At 41.2% G+C, this 18999-nt stretch overlaps 1 protein-coding gene and 1 non-coding gene across 3 annotated transcripts in view; both read right to left on the bottom strand.

Moving 5' to 3' along the window:
• zdhhc7 (zDHHC palmitoyltransferase 7) overlaps window positions 1-18523 on the bottom strand; it is an 87852-nt gene extending 69329 nt beyond the window's left edge. For both annotated transcript variants that reach the window (XM_080186728.1, XM_080186729.1), the window contains exon 1: window positions 18380-18523. The gene's annotated coding sequence lies outside the window, so the exon portion shown is untranslated. The remainder of the gene's footprint in view (window positions 1-18379) is intronic.
• On the bottom strand, window positions 257-387 carry LOC145342760 (small nucleolar RNA SNORA71). Its single transcript, XR_013886615.1, has one exon. It is a non-coding gene; the product is annotated as a small nucleolar RNA SNORA71 (small nucleolar RNA).
• Window positions 18524-18999: the final 476 nt, after the last annotated feature.

Raw genomic sequence — 18999 nt, 5'->3', positions numbered from 1 at the left:
GAAAAACTTTCGTATCAAGGTCAAGTGTGATGCTGCAGTATATTTTAAAGATTGCTTTCTTCTCCTTCTGCCATTCTGTGATTAAACATCCAAGCTCCAAATTCAACTGTTTTACTCAAACCTGACTAAAGTTAGCAAAAGTGCGGCGGCGGGCTGGGGCGGGGGGGAGGGTGCGGGCAGCAGCAGCAGCAGTGTCATACCAGTTAAAAACGATAGAAAAGAGCCAATAAAAAGCTCAATGTCAAGTTAACAATCATATCCAAAAGCAATGAGGATTAATGGAGATTGATGTTCCAATAAACATGGGGAATTTTTTTTTGATTTAATCTTCCTGCAGTATCAATGACCTGGTAATGGTAAGTACCAAAATCACTTACGAATACAGGTGTAATCCTTATAAGAAATGATTGTAATCTGCCACCTTCCAAATGCATCAATATTTAGGAAAATGGAGAACTTGCAGAAACAGTATGGTTACCAGAACCAATGATGAACATATCTGAAGAACATATAGCCCATCTCGTCAAAATTTTTTTTGTTACTTTCTATTTAATACAATGGCACCTGCAGAACCTTTAACACTCCAACACTACACTGGAGCAGAGCACTTAGTGTGTTGCTAGCACCATCTTTCAGACCTTTGAACCAAAACCCCATCTTACCTAATTAAGTGGAGGAGTCAGATTCTATAACATTCCAAAATCATTTTTGCTAATGTCCAGCCAACATCTCTCTGTCAATTAACCCCAGCACAAGGAGACTGAGAATTCATTTGGCACCTGCGAGACTGAACGTGTGAAAATCAACTGACATATTCATCCACCAATAGTGACAGCATTTCAAAAATAATGCATTGATGGAAGGGTATGTTATGATGCTCTGATGGAAATCTGTGCTTTACGAATGAAACCTACTTTATTTGGCAAATGGATGCACTGAATTTGGAAAAGATATTGAATTTATATAGTGCCTTTCACCAACAAAATTATTTTCAAAAACATTTCAGAGGCAGATTGTTTTCCCTCATACCAGGCAACAGCATCCCAGTGAAATCAAAAGCAAAATGCTGTGGATGCCAGAAATTTGAACAGAAAGTGCTGGAAATATCAGATGGTCTGGGTGCCTCTGTGGATAGAGAAACAGAATTAATGTTTCAGGTTGCTAACCATTCATCAGAATTGCAACCTACTGCATTTGCACTATACTCTCCATTGTATAGTGTGGAGCCAAGTTTCATAGCATGCACCAACCATAACCTTGCTAAGGTTTTATATAGATTCTACTACATCTCTATATTGACATTTTATACTCTTGCTATAAAATCTTAGCACCTTTTAACTGCCTTAGCTACATGAGGTGCTGCTTTTTACGCTCGATTGAACAGAACCCGCGAATTCTTCTGCTCTTCCACAGTCCCTTAATCCAAAGTACAACTGTTACCATTTAGACCACAATTTATCATCTCACATTTACTGACATCAAATTTCATCTGTCCCATTTCCCCCCCTCCACTATCTTATCAGTATCCTCTTGTAGATCCCTTTGCTCTTCAAGATGATACATTGACACAAAATATGCCAGTTGCAAGGATTACAAAACTTTCAAATCTCAATGTTACTGTGCAAAACTGACAGCAATGTAAGAAATGGATATCCAGCATGGATATCACAGCTCCATCTCAAGGTTCAGAAACATATGCAGTTGAATGCCAAAACCTGGTCATCAGTCAGTTCTCTCCCTTCGCTGCTAACTGAAAGGTTTGAACCATTTTTGTCTCCTATCACCTGTACGTCTATCTCCATATAAGAATCACTGTTGTATACATTGAGCAGAAACAGAGTTAGAATAGATTGTGTGGGAAACCACGATCCACTTTCAACCACCCCAAAAAGCTGTCCTTTACACCTATTCACTCTTTCCTGCCCTAGCTCCATATCCTGTAATCTTCTCCAATAATCTCTCCTTGTGAAGTATTTTCCAAACACCCTCGTTCAATACATCCACTGCACATTCCCAGCTGCCCAAATCTGTCACTTCCTCAAAGAACTCCGTCAGTATGATCTTCTTTTCTGAAAGCTGTGTGGCTGCTGTCGATTTTTTTTTTAAAACATGCAGAAATAGATATTTAGTAATTTAGTCTTCCATATGCACACCATCACACATCAGGAGAAGTGAGCCACCTAACCACAGGCATCTGTACCAGAAAAAATACAAAACCTCACATTAACTCCATTGCGCAGACTAATAAAAAGAAATGGATATCCAGCATGGATATCACAGCTCCATCTCAAGGTTCAGGAAGCAGCTATTAACTCGAGTCACAACTGATGATATTTGATCACACTGAGACTCCAAAACACCACTATCTTGTATTCACTCCTACTATTCTCCTTGTCGACTTATAGCTTGAACATAATTCCTAGGCAGCGTTGGATGGATACAAGCCGGAATTCTCCAACCTTGGCCTCCAGCTGGGATTTTCTGGTCCCGCTACAGTAAATGGAGATTTGGCTAAGCGCCGAGTTCTCCATTCTCGCTGACACTGGGACATGGAAGACTGGAAAATTCTGACCACAATGGACTCTTTGCTATTTCTAGAACTGTAGCCTAAATCTGGCAGTGACTTTCAAATTGAAAGTTAAGTTAAATGTAAAATAATGTTTTTGAGAAAAGGTACCGTCATACAGAACTGCCACAAATGGTTTTCAGAAAGCAGAGGCTTTTCTCCCTTTTCCAAGGTTCAGGAGCTCATTCCTGAGGAATACAAAAAAGAACTGGTACCTCTGAGTCAGAAGGTCGTGAGTTCAAGCCCCACTCCAGGACTTGGCTATATAATCTCGCACTACGATTAAATTATTTGGTGTGTTATCTTACCGTTGTTTGTGGGATCTTGCTGTTCACAAACTGCCTGCTGTATTTCCTTACACTGCAGCAGCAACTATGCTTCATAAATACTTAATTGGCTGTGAGCTCATTGAGGCACCCCGAGGTATAAACTCAACAGTCAGCAGCTTATTGCCCAGCTGCAATTTTCCATGAATTGACAAATTAGGGGCTAAAGAGTGAACTTGCATTCAATTAAGGGTATCTGGCAGGCTCTTGCTGTTGGAGGGCCAGTATAAGGCCCTTCGCCACTACAGAAGTTGCAGGATGCCTTTGCAGTGCAGTGAAGGAGTGGGTGCCTGAGATGGGAGGTGCCCTCCCATCAAATTTTTAAAATTTATTATAAAAAGCCTTCAGCAGCTGAGCCATGAACTGCACCACAGGGGCAGTCTGTGGCTACGGGTAAAGCCAAGCAGAAAAGCAAGTTCTCTGCAACTGCCTGCAGTGCTGTTCCACATCTTCTTGTCTGCCAGTTCCAGGGAAGTACACTGTTCTCATATACCTCAGTACCTGGAGGCCAACTGCATTTTCCAGGCAGCCCCTAACAATAGGCCTTATTATGTCAATATTGAGGTGAATTGGCAACTGCTGCTTGTGGGTGGGTGGCCCTGGCCCCTAACCACCCCATCTGCCCTCCAAGGAAATGGCTTGATGGGTGGTACAGTACTCTAGGACAGCTAGAGCCACAAACTTTCGAGCTGCCATGCCCACTCCCATCAAGACGTAAAAAAGTATCCCAAGCTCTTTCTTTACTTTACAAAATTATCCACATTTTGCAGCCAACGTCAATGGCAGGCATCACCAAGTCATGTGCACTGTGCTCAGAATTAAACACTAATGTTTGAGAATTTTCCACCCTCCTCAACACGGGTTCAGTGGTTCTAACCGGCTCGCTGGGTGAGCTAAGATTATGGTGCAGATTGCTTTTGAGGAACATTTTGACAGACTTTCTCAACAGACTGTAGAGAAGCCATCAAAAAAGATGGTCTGACCTTCTGGATTTTTGTGCAGCTCAGGAAATTCTGTTTTATAGGTCTGCAGTTTGAAAGCCATATATACTGCATTTCTTTTAAATTTACACACAGGATCTGGGTGCCGCTGGCTGGGGCAGCATTTATTTTCCATCGATGGTTGCCCTTGAGAAGGTGATGGTGAGCCGTCTTCCTGAACTGCTGCAGCCCATGTGGGATAGGCACTTCCACAGTGCTGTGAGGGAGGGAGTTCCAGGATTTTGATTCAGTGACCGTGAAGGAATGGTGATACAGTTCCAAGCCAGAATGGTGTGTGGTTTGGAGGGAAACTTGCAGGTGCTGGTGTTCTCGTGCATGTGTTGCCCTTCTAGATGGTAAAGGTCACGAGTTAGGAAGGTGCTATTCAAGGAATTTGGTGAGTTGTTTCAGTGCATCTTGTAGATGGTACACGTTGCGCAACGATCGTGGGGCAAATGAATGTTTAAGGCGTTGGATGGAATGCAAATCAAGTGGGCATAGAACTATATTGCCCACAGCTGAAAACCATCTATAACAAATAGATTCATGATAATGGGTTAAAGACAAAATGTTAAAGTTTCTATTTTAAGCACAACTGACAATCAGACACAAATTGCGCTCAAAGTTGTGCAATTTTAAAAAGTGGTCTGCTCTTGAGTTTCTGCTCAAACTCTTGTGCAAATTGCTAAATATGAAATCCACCATGAACCAGAACAACTGGGCAGAGCTTTAGTTTTTTTTTACAGAAAAAGATGTGATTTATGATATGCTTCTTGATATATTTATGCGTGGTAACTTAGAAATGTTTGAGTAATATGGATGAAGATGGTTAATCACCAAAAAAAATTTTTTAATCATTCTCAACACACCAGCTGCAAGTAACCTTAGCTTAAATTATGAAAATACAACTTACGGCACAATGGTCAGAATCTTACCACTGTTCAGCTAGGTGGGATTTTATCACCCCACCGCACTGAAGGGAAAATTTGGTGGCTACTTTGCTGCAGCAGCAGCGTGGCAAGAATGGCCAATAAAATTGCACTCAATGTTTTTTAAACTAGCTCCAAGGTCACCAAAACTTGATTTGCACTTAAAATTCCATGATCTTTTCTATGAGTGGCATGATTTCGTGGGAACTGCGCAGAGAAACTCGGCCCCAAATCATCATTGTCCAGTACTGGTCAACAACAAACCTAACGATACTTTCAGGTCCAATATAAACGCTGGGATGCTCAGAGGTCTCAGGACTATCTGTTTAAAACACATTTAAAGTTTCACTAAGTGAAGAACATGTTTAATGAATAACAACTAGTGATTGCATAAACAGGTAACTTCCTTGCAATCACTAGCAGATGGAGCAGCTTCAGTAGATGTTCGTCAATGGCAAAATACTGTCAATTAATGCAAGTTAAGGTAAACCCTTTTTCAACAAGACTTAACATCTGGTGAAAGTAATTTTGTCCTGAATAGTTTACATGGAAATTGGACATTGTAAATATAACTACAATAAAGCTTCTCTTAACCCTATAGTCAGGTGTGTAGAAAGTGGATAGTGAAAGCATCCTTTCATTTTTCTTTCTTTCAACTGCTGATTCCTGTTACTTTACTTGATTGTACTGTGCTGCCATATTTTAAACTTAGTGTTTTTTTTGTGATTTACTGTTTCTTAAATCTGCATATCACATGCTACAGAAAGATGGTCAGTACTTCAATGAAACCAAGAAAGAGAAGGAAAGGACCTGCATCTATTTAGCATCTATCATAATCATATGACATTTGAGTGTGTTCACAGTCAATGAAGTAACTTCTGAAGTATAGTTGTGGTTGTAAGCAAATGCAGCCTCCAATATGTGCACAACAAGCTTTCATAAATAGCAATGTAAGAAATCAGGTTAAAGTCCAACAGGTTTACTGGGAATCGTGAGCTTTCAGAGCACTGTAATTGTTCTGAACCAGTTGTTCCTGTTCATGGTGGATTTCACATTTAACAATGAAGGGGTAGCACTCCAAAAGTTTGTGATTCAAAATAAACCTGGACTTTAACCTGATGTAGTGAGACTTCTTACAGTGCCCATCCCAGTTCAACGCTTGCATTTCCACATCATAAACAGCAATATGATACATCAAACAGAGAAGGCAATTGGGACCTTGTTGCAACTTCTTTCTGAAAGGTTATACCTCAACTTGAAGTACTCTCTCTGCATGGCATTTCCCTGGGTTATCTGCTCAAAAATCGAGAGTTGGGTTTAACCCCACGATCTTCTGGCTCAGGGGGTTACCACTGAGTGTTATCACTCAGTGACACTGAACCAAAGCATGGTAGACATGATGGTCACATCAACCTTCACAAAAAGAAATTGCTAGGGGATACCAAAGACAACTTCAAAGTCATCCAAGCTCCTCTTTAGTTAGCCATGAAAAATCTCAATAACACTGAAGGCAGAAAGATCCTTTGGTTTAAACTCTTCATGCTTTGGAAAACAGAATTGCCAAACATGATTAAAACAACAGCACAGACTCTCACAGTATTGAATCATTAACACCCTTGAGAACATTAGAGAGAAGGTAAGAACACATTTTACGAAACTAGGGCTGGTTTTCGACTTCAGTGGCTGTAGCTACAGATTCGGAACAAATCACAAGCTACTTCAGATTTTAGTCAGGCTTTATTGTCATAAGAGAATGGACTCAGATTGGCAAAATCCTTGTGGAGGAGCAGCAATTCTGTAACAAACGAGTGGAACAATTTATAACTGTCGCTTAAAAACAGGATCTGGTACTTATAATTTCTGCTATTTTTTAAATTAAAGAATCTAAATACACAACGATGTAGCAAACTAATCTCTCTTTGAAGTGTACAAAACCAGCATTAACGATACCCCAAAAATAAAGATCAAATCCATTCAATCTTATTTCCTTTCCTCCTTACTCAGCTACCACCATTCCTTAGCTACAAAGTTCTAAAGCAAAGCAATGACCACTCACAGAGCCACATTAAAGGTCACAGCAGGAACAGGATTTTAACAGTGCCTGCTTAATGATGGACAAAATAAAATTAGTAAGTTAGATTCAAAAAATTATACCCCCCAATTTTAAATGCTATAAAAAAAGTCCCTCAATTTTCTCAGCTCTTAAATCCAAGGGTGCATTATTGGGGGAAGCACCATTCATGCTGGGCCTCCACCCTATTATTCAAGCTGGTTTCCTGGAGGTGAAATAGGGCTTAGGGGCTCACAAGAGGAGGAAAGTGATGGGGAGAGAGAGAACAGCAGAGCGAGCAGAACAGGCAAGGAGGGTGCGGGCACAAGGGGGCACAAGTGGGGCACTGGGTGGGTGGGCAGGGTACAAGGGGAACATGGTGGGGTGCAAGGGCAGCACGGCCATGGTGCGAGAGGAGCACAGGATGCAAAGAGAGCACAGGGGTATGAGGAGCTGCCACTCTCCATGTCAATTCTTGCTCCTACCCACTCCCAATGACCTTCTTGCCTTCCATGCAAATGCATGCATCTTCCAGGACTTTTCACCCAGCAATTGCTCTGTACTCTGCTGCTACAACTCTATAGAAGGGTCAATCAACCAGATCTGTGAAGTATCAATAACAGAAGAAAACACTTGACACCTATTACTCTTGTGCAAATAAATATTGAGGCATTGACAAAACAGATGACAGAAAAATAGCTTATTATAACATCATGAAGCTGCCAATTAGGCAATGTCTGCCTTTCTTTCCAGCAGTGCCAATGAAGTAAAATATTTAATGGGCATCTGGGCTCTCAGCCAAGCTTCATTATGTTTGCAATGTCCACATCATGTTCAAGAATAAAACAAAATTGTTTTTCTGTTATTGTGAAACTTCTTCATGTCTCCTTCAATATATTATAATTTTAGAGAAGCCTTAGATTCTAATCTCATATTTTAATAGATAAATCAACATAATATCACGTCCAATCTATTCAAAAGAAAAAATATCAGACGTATGCAAGTGATCAGAAAGTAAACTACATTTATTTACGTTAAATCTGGCTATGTTAATCTTTAGATATCACGGTATACTAGTCACTCCTTCCAGTTTAAAAAATGATACATATCAAATATTCTGTTAATCGCAACATGATTAATGGCTCACATTGATCATAGCAATCAATGTTTCTTGTTCACAAACCACTTTATATCTTACCATATATTCTTGTGTACATTTATATTTTATATTTTAAATCAAATTAATATTACATTATCTTAGTGAATCATTGTCAGTTATCTTTGGTAAGCAACTATAGCACAATCGTGAGTTTCCTTTTATAAACGTCACCACATTGCAAGGAGATGTAGCCTACTGACAGCTGATGCTCACAAAGGTTGACAAAATGCAAAATAAAATCCCTGCATGAAGCTGAAACTGTAAATTCTATATCATAACAGATCAGAAAGTGTGATTCCTGAATAGATATGTGTTAGGTAGTATTACTTGCAGAAAATAAATGAATGAGTGGTACCAGATAAATAATTCATGAATATTATAGGTGGGCACACTTATATCAGTACTCAAAATTATTCTGTGAAGTGTAATGAACCCTCAAATAATTCGTACTTGTACAACAGGGATGACTAATTTTATTACAATTTATTTTTATTTTGTCAACTTCAATTGCTCCATCAATATGGATTTACTGAGAGACATTGCAGGCATGTCAAGTAGGCAGAATTGAGCACACAAAAATAAGAAAGCTTGGTTAAATCTCGAAACAATACACATTAAGAGCACACTCGAGTGTGTGATCTCTAAAAATAAATATTAAAGTCACTTTTGTTCAATGACTTAAAAAAAAATCTTGCCTACAAAAAGCATTTCACATTTTAGCTCGAGGTTGATTTGAAAATTAAAAACTTCCTTAGCTTCTCTCTTTGATTGTCGAAAATTCACATAACCCTTTAGTTATATCACTGCCTTGTAACCACATCCAAATATTCAATGTCAGCTTTCTTTTTTGATACACGGATGCAAGTTAGTCATCTGACAAGTAATATTGGCACACCCTGCCATTGTCTCAACCAAACCCAACTGAAAACACCCAGAAATAAAACTGAGCAGCAGAAAGAGATTTCAATAACTCAGGCTCTCAGTACCTGCTTTATTGTATTTGTAATTGCCAGAAAACCCAGCAGGCAGAAGTTAAATTCAACTGAGCACCACCCCTTCCAACCTTTTTGCTGCCGGCAAGGGAATGTTCTTACACAACAGATTCAGCCAAGAAAGCTGCATATATATCTGTCTTTGCTCTCCAGATACACTGAGCAACGATATCTAACCAATTAAAGAGTGCTCCTCCCAAGAGAAGAATTTTAGGCTTTCAAGTGAGACAATAAGTCTTTAAAAATATAATTCTGAACACCGCAACACTGTTCCACGAACAATCCACATTCTCTATGAAATACCGTACATTGCATATCATTCACGCTAAATCACAACATTACACATTTTCCAACGTTCACTGAGCACAGATATTTTGCCCATTAACTATGATACAGTGAATATAATGTAAAATTGCATTATCGCCTACTAGCTTCTGAATTTATTTCTAAATAGTATTTTTTACTTCTTTGCGTCTTTGGACGTTTGAAATAATGCAAACAGCAACTGCATAAAAATTGATGCATCAGAGAAGTAAGGGAAACCATATGGCCAATGAGTGTCGAAATGGGTAAACCCACAAAAATGCCTTTGTTACCTGAAGACTCGATTATTCCAATGAACTCCTGGCTGCTCTCCCACATCCTACTTTCCATAAACTTGAGGTCATCCAAAACTCTGCTGTCCCTGTCAGTGCCAGGGGCCCGAGTTTGATTCACGGCTTGTGTCACTATCTGTGTAGAGCCTGCATGTTCTACCCCTGTCTGTGTGGGTTTTCTCTGGGTGCTTCAGTTTCCTCCCACAGTCTCCAGGACCTGCTGGTTAGGTGAACTGACCATGCTGAATTCTCCCTCAGTGTACCCGAACAGGTGCCAGAGTAGGGTTTTCATAGTAACTTCATTGCTGCAAGCCTACTTGTACCACTAATAAATAAATTTTAAAACTTTAACTCACATAATAATGTCCTGTTTGCCCATCAGTCTTATGCTTGCTGGACTAAATGGCACCTGGTCAAACAAGGTCTTGATTTTAAAATTCTCATCCACATTTTTAAATTCTTCATGGCCTTGCGCTTCCCTATCTTTGTCATTTGCTTCAGCAAGAAGTCTCACAACACCAGGTTAAAATCCAACAAGGTTATTTGGCAGCACTAGCTTTCGGAGTCTCAAGCTCCTTCATCAGGTGAAGGAGGACTTGTGTTCACAAACGGGAAGACACAAATTCAATTTACAAGATAACAGTTGGAAAGCGAGTCTTTACAGGTAATCAAGTCTTAAAGGTACAGACAATGTTAGTGGAGAGAGGGCCAAGCACAGGTTAAAGAAATATACATTGTCTCCAGCCAGGACAATTAGTGAGATTTTGCAAGCCCAGGCAAATCGTGGGAGTTACAGGTGGTGTGACATGAAACCAAGATCCCAGTTGAGGCCATCCTCATGTATGCGGAACTTGGCTATCAGTTGTCATGTGTCATGAAGGCCGCCTTGGGGAACACTTACCCGAAGATCAGGGGCTGAATGCCCGTGACGGCTGAAGTGTTCCCTGACTGGAAGGGAACACTCCTGCCTGGTGATTGTCGAGCGGTGTTCATTCATTCGTTGTTGTAGCGTCTACATGGTCTCCTCAATGTATCATGCCTCGGGACATCCTTTCTTGTATCGTATCAGGTAGACTACGTATCAGGTAGAACCTCAAACAGACCATTATACACAGCAGACTACCCAGCCTTCAGGAGAACAGTGACCATGACACCACACAACCCTGCCACAGCAACCTCTGCAAGATGTGCTGGATCATCAACATGGATGACATCATCTCACATGAGAACACCATCCACTAGGTATGCGGTACTGCCTCTTGCGACTCTGCCAACATTGTCTGCCTGATATGCTGTAGGAAAGGATGTCCCGAGGCATTGTACATTGGGGAGACCAAGCAGACGCTACGACAACGAACGAATGAATGCCACTTGATAATCACCAGGCAGGAGTGTTCCCTTCTAGTCAGGGAACACTTCAGCAGTCACGGGCATTCAGCCTCTGATCTTCGGATAAGTGTTCTCCAAGGCTGCTTTCACGGCACACGAACACAGAATCGCTGAGCAGAAATTGATAGCCAAGTTCCACGCACGAGGACGGCCTCAACCAGGATCTTGGGTTCATGTCACACTATCTGTAATCCCCATGACTTGCCTGGGCTTGCAAACTCTCACTAACTGTCTTGGCTGGAGACAATACATATCTCTTTAACTGTGCTTGGCCTGCTTCCGCTCACATTGTCTGTGCCTTTAAGACTTGATTACCTGTAAAGACTCACATTACAACATTATCTTGTAAATTGAGTTGTGCCTTTATATGCTCTGTTTCTGAACACAAGTCCTCACTCACCTGATGAAGGAACTTGAGACTCCGAAAGCTAGGGCTGCCAAATAACCTGTTGGACTTTAACCTGGTGTTGTGAGATTTTTTACTGTGCTTACCCCAGACCAGCACCAGCATCTCCACATCATTTCCTTCAGCCCCACAACCCTCCAACAGTGACTCTGACATTCATCATTATGAAGTGCTTTAAAAGGTCAGTCATGGCACAAATCAATTCCAGTCTCCCAGACTGCCTGGATCCACTACAGTTTGCCTATTACCATAGCAGGTCCACAACAGATGACATTTCCTTGGCTCTACATTCAATCCCAGAACACCGAAATAACAAAGATAGCCTATTTATAGACTACAGCTCAGCCTTCAGCACCATTATTCCAACAAGACTCGCCACACTCCAGCACCTGTTCAGGTACACTGAGGGAGAATTTAGCATGGCCAATCCAACTAACCAGCACGTCTTTCGGACTGTAGGAGGAAACCGGAGCATCTGGAGAAAACATACGCAGACACAGGGAAGATGTGCAAACTCCACACAGACAATGACCCAAACTGGGAATCAAACCTGGGTCCCTGGTGCTGTGAGGCCGCAGTGCTAACCACTGTGTCACCCATCATGCTATGACTGTAACACTACATTCTGTCCTCTCTCCTTTCCTTCCTTATGGCATGCTTTGTCTGCATAGTGCACAAGACACAATCCTTTTCACTGTGTACTACACGTGACAATAATAAATCAAATCAAAACACAGCTTCTCTAATTCCAGCTTATTATGCATTCACAATTACAGTTGCTCCACCATTGGTGGCTGTGCTGTCAGTGATTTAAGCCCCAAGCTTCTCACATCTTTACCTCGGTTTAAGAACATACCTCTGACCAAGCTATTGGTCATAAGCGGCTCAGTGTCAGACTTTATTTATAATGCCCATGTGAAACACCTTGGGTTGTTTTAAAGGAACCATATGAATAGAACTTGTGGTTCAAAGAATGAAATATTATCCGACAGATAACAAAGCAAAAAGAAGTTTCTAATTCTTAAAGGAACTTTCTGAATAACTGGGATTAAGCCTGCATGCACAGGTGACCTATTGAGTATTTTTGTTCATTATTCATTCACCAAATGTGGGTGTCACTGACTGGGCCAGTATTTGTTGCTGTTCCCTAACTGCCCTTGCAATTAAGTGGCTTTGTAGGCCATTTCAGAGTCAACCACATTGTTGTAGTTTTGGAGTCACACGCAGGCCAGGCTGGCTAAGGACGGCAGATTTCCTTCCGTTATTAGTGAACCAGATGGGTTTTTACGATAATCGACAATGGTTCTATGGTCACCATTACTGAGACAAGCTCTATATTCCACATTCATTAACAGAAATCAAATTCCACCAGCTACCATGATGGGATTTAAATCCATGTCTCCACAGCATTAGTGAGGACTTCTGGATTGTAAGTTTCATTATAATGTCACTATGACACCATTTTCCCATACTACCATATGGATGAACAATAAATTGAATTTAAAAAACATCCTTAACTTAATAAGCCATCTCAAGTGGCTTCAAGTGTTACAAAGCAAAAATTGACTCCAAGCCACATAAGGTGTTAATTAGGGACTTAGCTATAACTGCACACTCTGTATAAACTTTCTCCTGATGTCCTGTCACATTTCAGCAAACCTATCCCATGATACCCTCCAATATGTCATGAGTAACACAACAGAGATCTGCACAGTGGATGTCCATCGTTTTGTTTTATGACGAACAAAGTTAAAGGGGGTGGGGTGGGGTGGGGTGGGGTGGGAGAAAGTGATTACAATTAAAATTACTCACCTGAATCACCTATACGACTTACCATCATAAATATCATACTCAAAGCAATCTTTTAAAGCAAAAAATTTAGGCTGCATTTTCAGCTTGATGGAGGGTAGTGAGAGTTGGGAAATTTACTGGCTCGGCATGCCTGCCTTGGGACGAAGTGTATGAAAGACGTGATTTTCATTCTGGATGGGCAAGTGCTAATAGGAGTCAGGCCCCAGAAAGAGTTTGGAGGTAGCCACAGAGGTTGCCGTGTGCCACGGCAGGCTGTTTAAAAGGCTTTCTAGCTCTCATCCCCACACATTCTTCATGCCCCATCTGTGCTACCTCGTGGCCTTGCATCAACCCTCCCATGACCCCTCATATCCTCTATGCCAAGGCTATGCCCCTCTATCCATGCCTTTTATACCCTCCATGCCAAGCTATGACACTTCTCACCCATCCATCCATTATAAACTATATAGAACCAATAAACTCAATAGTGACAAAAAGATGCATTAAACAAGCAATCATTCATAAAAATTACTTTTACTACAGGAAAACAAAAGAATCAGTCATCTAGACCCTTCAAATTTTCAACAACCAAAACTGCAGGCACTTGAAAATTCTTTATCTTATGTAAGTGAACATTGTGAAATTGACAGCATAGACAAGGGAGCTGGAATCTCCAAAAAGGCTACGTTTGCACTGGTTTCAGCACAATGGATGTCTGGGATCTTAGCCAAGAATGAAAAATGAAGTTTGGTTGACTGCCCAGGCATCCATTAGAATACTGAGACATCTGCAACCCAGGAAAAACATTTCTTGATTGACATCTCTGGCTCTCCAACTATTGTGTTAATTTCACAATATTTATTGACACAAGATAAAGAGGTTTCAAGTGCTTGCAGTTTTTGCGATTGACACTTTAAATGTTTGGATGGTTGACAATGTCACTTGACTATGGCGAAAGTAATTTTTGTGAATGAATTATTTTTTTGAAGCATTCTTAACATATCCTATAGTCACTAAAGGGTTCATTAGATTTATACAGAGTCTATAGTGGATGAATGGGCATGGAAGTGCCATGGCTTTGTATGGACAGTATGAGGGGCCACTGATGTGGGAGGCAACAAAGCTTGGCATGGAGGGTATAGGAAGTGTGTGGGAAGACTGTTTTGGTTTTCAATTAACCAAACGGACCCTTAAAATCTGGCCCAACTCCATGAAAATTGGAGATGGACCAGAACTTGCCTATTCCCGTGATGAGGCCAGCCAAGTTAGGAGTGCAGACTGAAGGCTTGCCACCTAGACTAGCCCACAGTTTTAAACATCATGAGTAAAAAATAGAAACTCTGAAAACGGGGTCAAAAATCCCAAAATTGGATCCCAGTTGCCACTTACACACTGAAGTCTGTCCAACTCCGTGAAAATCCAGCCCTTTTGACCTATTGAAGCCAAACGACAGCAATTTCAGATTTATCACCAGAAATGATGATAAATGATAAGTGATGATGTTTTTCTAATCTAATTCTCCAGGCTGTTTGTCATTCCCATTAATATTTGTCTCTTTCACACAATTATTTAACTGCCTTCCATTTTAACTTTACTTCAACAATGCTGTGGGACACAAATTTACACTTTACACTACACAAGTGGCTCTGTGGCGCAACGGATAGCGTGCTGGACTTCTAGTCAATGACTTGAGTTGCCATTCAAAGGTTGTGGGTTCGACTCCCACCAGAGTTGGGTTTTGGCGGAATGGTGGCACAGTGGTTAGCGCTACTGCCTCATAGCACAAAAGACTCGGGTCTGATTCTCAGCTTGGGTCATTGTCTGTGTGAAGTTATGTTCTCTCCATAACTGCATGGGTTTCCTCTGGGTTCTCAAGTTTCCTCCCACAGTCCGAAAGATGTACTGATTAGGTGCATTGACCTGAACATGTGCTGGAATGTGGCAACATGGGAAATTTTACAGTAATTTCATTGCAATGTAAATATAAGCTTTACTTGTGACTAATAAATAAACTACTTTCTAACCAACCTTCATAGAAAGATACAGGCCTAGATTGCTTTTCCACTGAACTGGATTTCTTTTCAGTGATATTGAAATAAGTGGTGCAAAGGATTGCAGAATCTTAAGTGCAAATTATGCTTGATACAAGTCAAGTTTCTGCAATCTTTTACGCTAGTTTTAAATGTACTGCACTAGAAGCAGGCCCCACCCACAAAACTGTCCACATGCCCAGGGTGAATTAATCACCACGAAGTGAACTCATATATTGCCTTTTGAAGACTCTCCAAAAATTAAAGTGGAAGTTTTGCATGCAATAACACTTTGTGTAGCTTGACAGGTTTTGAATGTTTTATTAATTTATTAAGGAATTAATTACTTTATCTCAATTTAACTAGAAGATAGCGCTGTATAATTTTTCAAAGTAGTTTTCAGTAATTTAATCAGGTTACTTATCGATTATGGATTTCCACTGTGATTTAAAATCCTTATTTTAGTGATAAATCCATTATCCGCTGTGTTAATTTACCACATTATCATTTTTAGCTACATCAAGAAGTATCTTTCAAAACTTTTTAAAAAAAATTATGTTTTAAAACATTCCCCAACTGCACTGTCATGTTAGGGAAAATGCGAGGGAGTGAGGGGAAATTGGGTGAGAGGAATGCTTGACAAAATTAGTTAAAATCAATGGTGAGATCCTGAAAAATGTGAATTTTTTTTGTACTTTGAGAGCCTCCTCTCGACATAAGGCAGACGTAAGATGACAAAACACATCATCACCTTAAACATGCTGCCTGAATTTTCAATCAGCTGAGGAAAAGAGTATTTGAGGGCCAGGGTCTCAAACCCAAGAGTAAGGTCATGATTTACTGGGCAGCAGTGATCCCCACATTTCTTTATGTTTTGGAGACCTCACTGGGGAAATACCACAGGCAATGTCTTTGCAAGATCCTCCAAATCTGCTCGCAAAAACAGTGGCTCAACAGCAGTGTCCTCTCCCAACCAAAACTGCTGGGCATTGAGCTGCTAATCACTCAAAACCACCTCTACGGGATGTACTTCATATGTCTGACATCAGGTTCTTGAAGCAACTACTCTACTTGGATCAAGAACAAGGAATGCTGGAAAAACTCAGCAGGTCTGGCAGAGTCTGTAGGGAACATGGTCACTGTAGGAGACACTCAGGGAGAGAGCAGAAACACTTTAGGGACATCCTCAAAGCATTCCTGAACAGATCAAACATCCCCCGGCTTGGGACTAACTGTGAAGAAGGTTCAGTCAAAAAGGCACTGAACACATCAAGAAACTTCGCTGGGAACATGCCCGAGTTATCAAAGGGAGCAAACAGGCCTCCAAACAACACGTTTACAGAACTTAATTCCCGCATGCTTTGCACATGGCAGAGTCTTATCAGCCATCTCAGAACTCATCGAACTAGAGAAGAAGCAAGTCATCCTTGATCTTGAGGGATTGCCTAAAATGTGACTGTTCATCAAATATCGGCATAATTTTGGGTACGATTCAGCCTAAGTCATTTACAATGTTTGAAGCAAAAACTCTACCCCATTTTAAATAACCTCCCCTTAATTTCTTTTCTGATCATCTTAAATATGTGCTTTCTCACCAATGGGAAGCTTGAAAGCAAATTTCACATCCATGTATCCTATTATGTATTTTTTGTTCCTCTGATCAGCCAGTTTAGTTTATCACTATTCCCAATACAAAGAACTTTTTTTCTCATGTGTTCAAACACCACCAAAATAAAAGAGGCCTACAGCCCAGAAGGAAGCCATGCTGCACATTGTGCATGTGCTGGCTCTTTGAAAGAGCTATCCAATTTATTCGCATTGACCTGACCCATAAGACTGCAAATGGCTCCTTTCCAAGGATTTCAAACTACTTTGTTTTCAAATAGCAAACACAGGTGAATGCACCAGAGTGCATGTCAGACACTTCTATGGTTCAAAAGGAGGTGAAGCAAATAAAGGTGTTGTCGTGTTAAATCAGGATAGATGGTTCCACAATCTTGAGGTCTTGATCAAGCCCAAAATGAAGATGATAATTTCAATAGGGTGAGATTGTAAGTGTATGAAGAATGTTATGTTCAAATTCTGAATGATTAACATCTAGTACAACACTGCAGAAAACAGAAGTCAAAGTCAAGGCTATGAACCATAGCCAGAGAACTGACAGAAGTGTGTGGGAGCACTGTGCAGCAAATGCCACTATTCAAAACTATTCACTGGTTCAACTGCCTCGGAGTTATTAACTACTGGTGTTAATTTTCAATTCAACGTATTTAACCTTCATACCCTAATGGCATGTCGCCGGACACACAATATCCTTCTAAAATATCATCTCGGATGTAAAGAGAGGCAGGCCAACAGGACATGCTCACTGATTCTAAATGCACACTACTGAATTACTTTTATTTTGCCATACAATGTGCAAAAGGTTAGCTCACCAATGCTCATTCCTGTTGCAAATACACTGAGCCACAGCATTCTCAACTGTCACTGCATACGGTGGATTTATAAAAAGGCAAATTACTTAAGAATGCAATTAGATTAACAATTCTGATTTGCCTGAGTGATGCTCTGGCCAAATCGGTTGGCTTTCATTTTTGCTCTGATGGGCATTGTGAAAAGGGACAAGCGGCAAAGAAGGTCGAAAACACTTGATACACAAATTGATCAGATATCTTCCTTGCCAATGTTTCTTTTCAAAATGAAGATTTACTCCAACCCCCACCCCCAGTCCAGTTGTTTTCTCACCAGTGTGGGGCACCTTGTCACAAGGCAATCTGGGGCTCAGGATCTAGTCAGTTCTTCGTGTCAATTTTGATTGAGTTCACAACAGATTCAGTATTTGAGATGAAAAGACCAACGGTTTATAAAAGGGGTGGGGGGGGGGAAGGTAAGTGAAGTGAAGGATCAGGAAAGAAAAAACAATTATAATAAAAATCAACACAGAAAAGACCCTATTCAGCACAACTGCAGTTTCTTTAGGGGTTTAGCAGGGGTTTAAGGAATGGGAATAAGGTAACTTTGATGTTTTTTTTCTGACAGGACAGTGGCCTATGCCCGATTAAGATTCAGTCAGGCCGGACAGGGGTGAAGCACAGAGCAGAAAACGGCAATTAAATCATGCATCTTTTGGCAGCAAATAAAAACAACACCAAATCTTGCACCTACCTATGAGTTGCGAACGAGGCTGCAGCAGAGGAAACGGGGTTGGGAATTAAGTTAAAAGAAATGCACCACCGGCTTTCGGCGAGAGTTTCCCATTTTCGCTGCGAGGAAACTCCGCTCCTGACACAGCCTCCGAGCCCGAGTCCCAGCCGAGCCCGAACCCGAGCCGAGTCCGAACCCGAGCCGAGTCCGAACCCGAGCCGATCCCGAGCCGAGCTCGAGCTCGAGCTCGAGCCCGAGCAGAAACCGAACCCGAGTTCGAGCCGAGTCCAAGTCCGAGCCGGAGCCGGAGCCCGAGTCCGAGTCCGTGTCCGAGCCCGAGCGCCGCACTTCCGCAAGCGCTTCGGCAACATTCGGCTAGAGTCGTGCAGAGGTTCGGGTCGGGAGGCTCTGTCATTCGCCCGGGGGGGGGGCGGGGAAATGGGACTCGGGCGGACTCGGGTGGACTCGGGAACAGTGGCAGAAGGTAATGATGCTGAATGTGAAGATCTAGTTGGTTATTAGCATCAATTTTGAGTTAACAGCAGATTCATTATTTGAGATGAAAAAAAACAACAGTTTTTAAAAGAGGGCAATGCAGTTCTACTGATTTTTCTGTATTGATTTTTATTACATTATAATTG

Source organism: Carcharhinus amblyrhynchos, chromosome 4, assembly GCF_965287045.1.
Source record: "Carcharhinus amblyrhynchos chromosome 4, sCarAmb.v2.hapA, whole genome shotgun sequence".
NCBI classification, from domain to species: Eukaryota; Metazoa; Chordata; class Chondrichthyes; order Carcharhiniformes; family Carcharhinidae; genus Carcharhinus; species Carcharhinus amblyrhynchos.
This window is presented reverse-complemented; position numbering and strand designations above follow the sequence as displayed.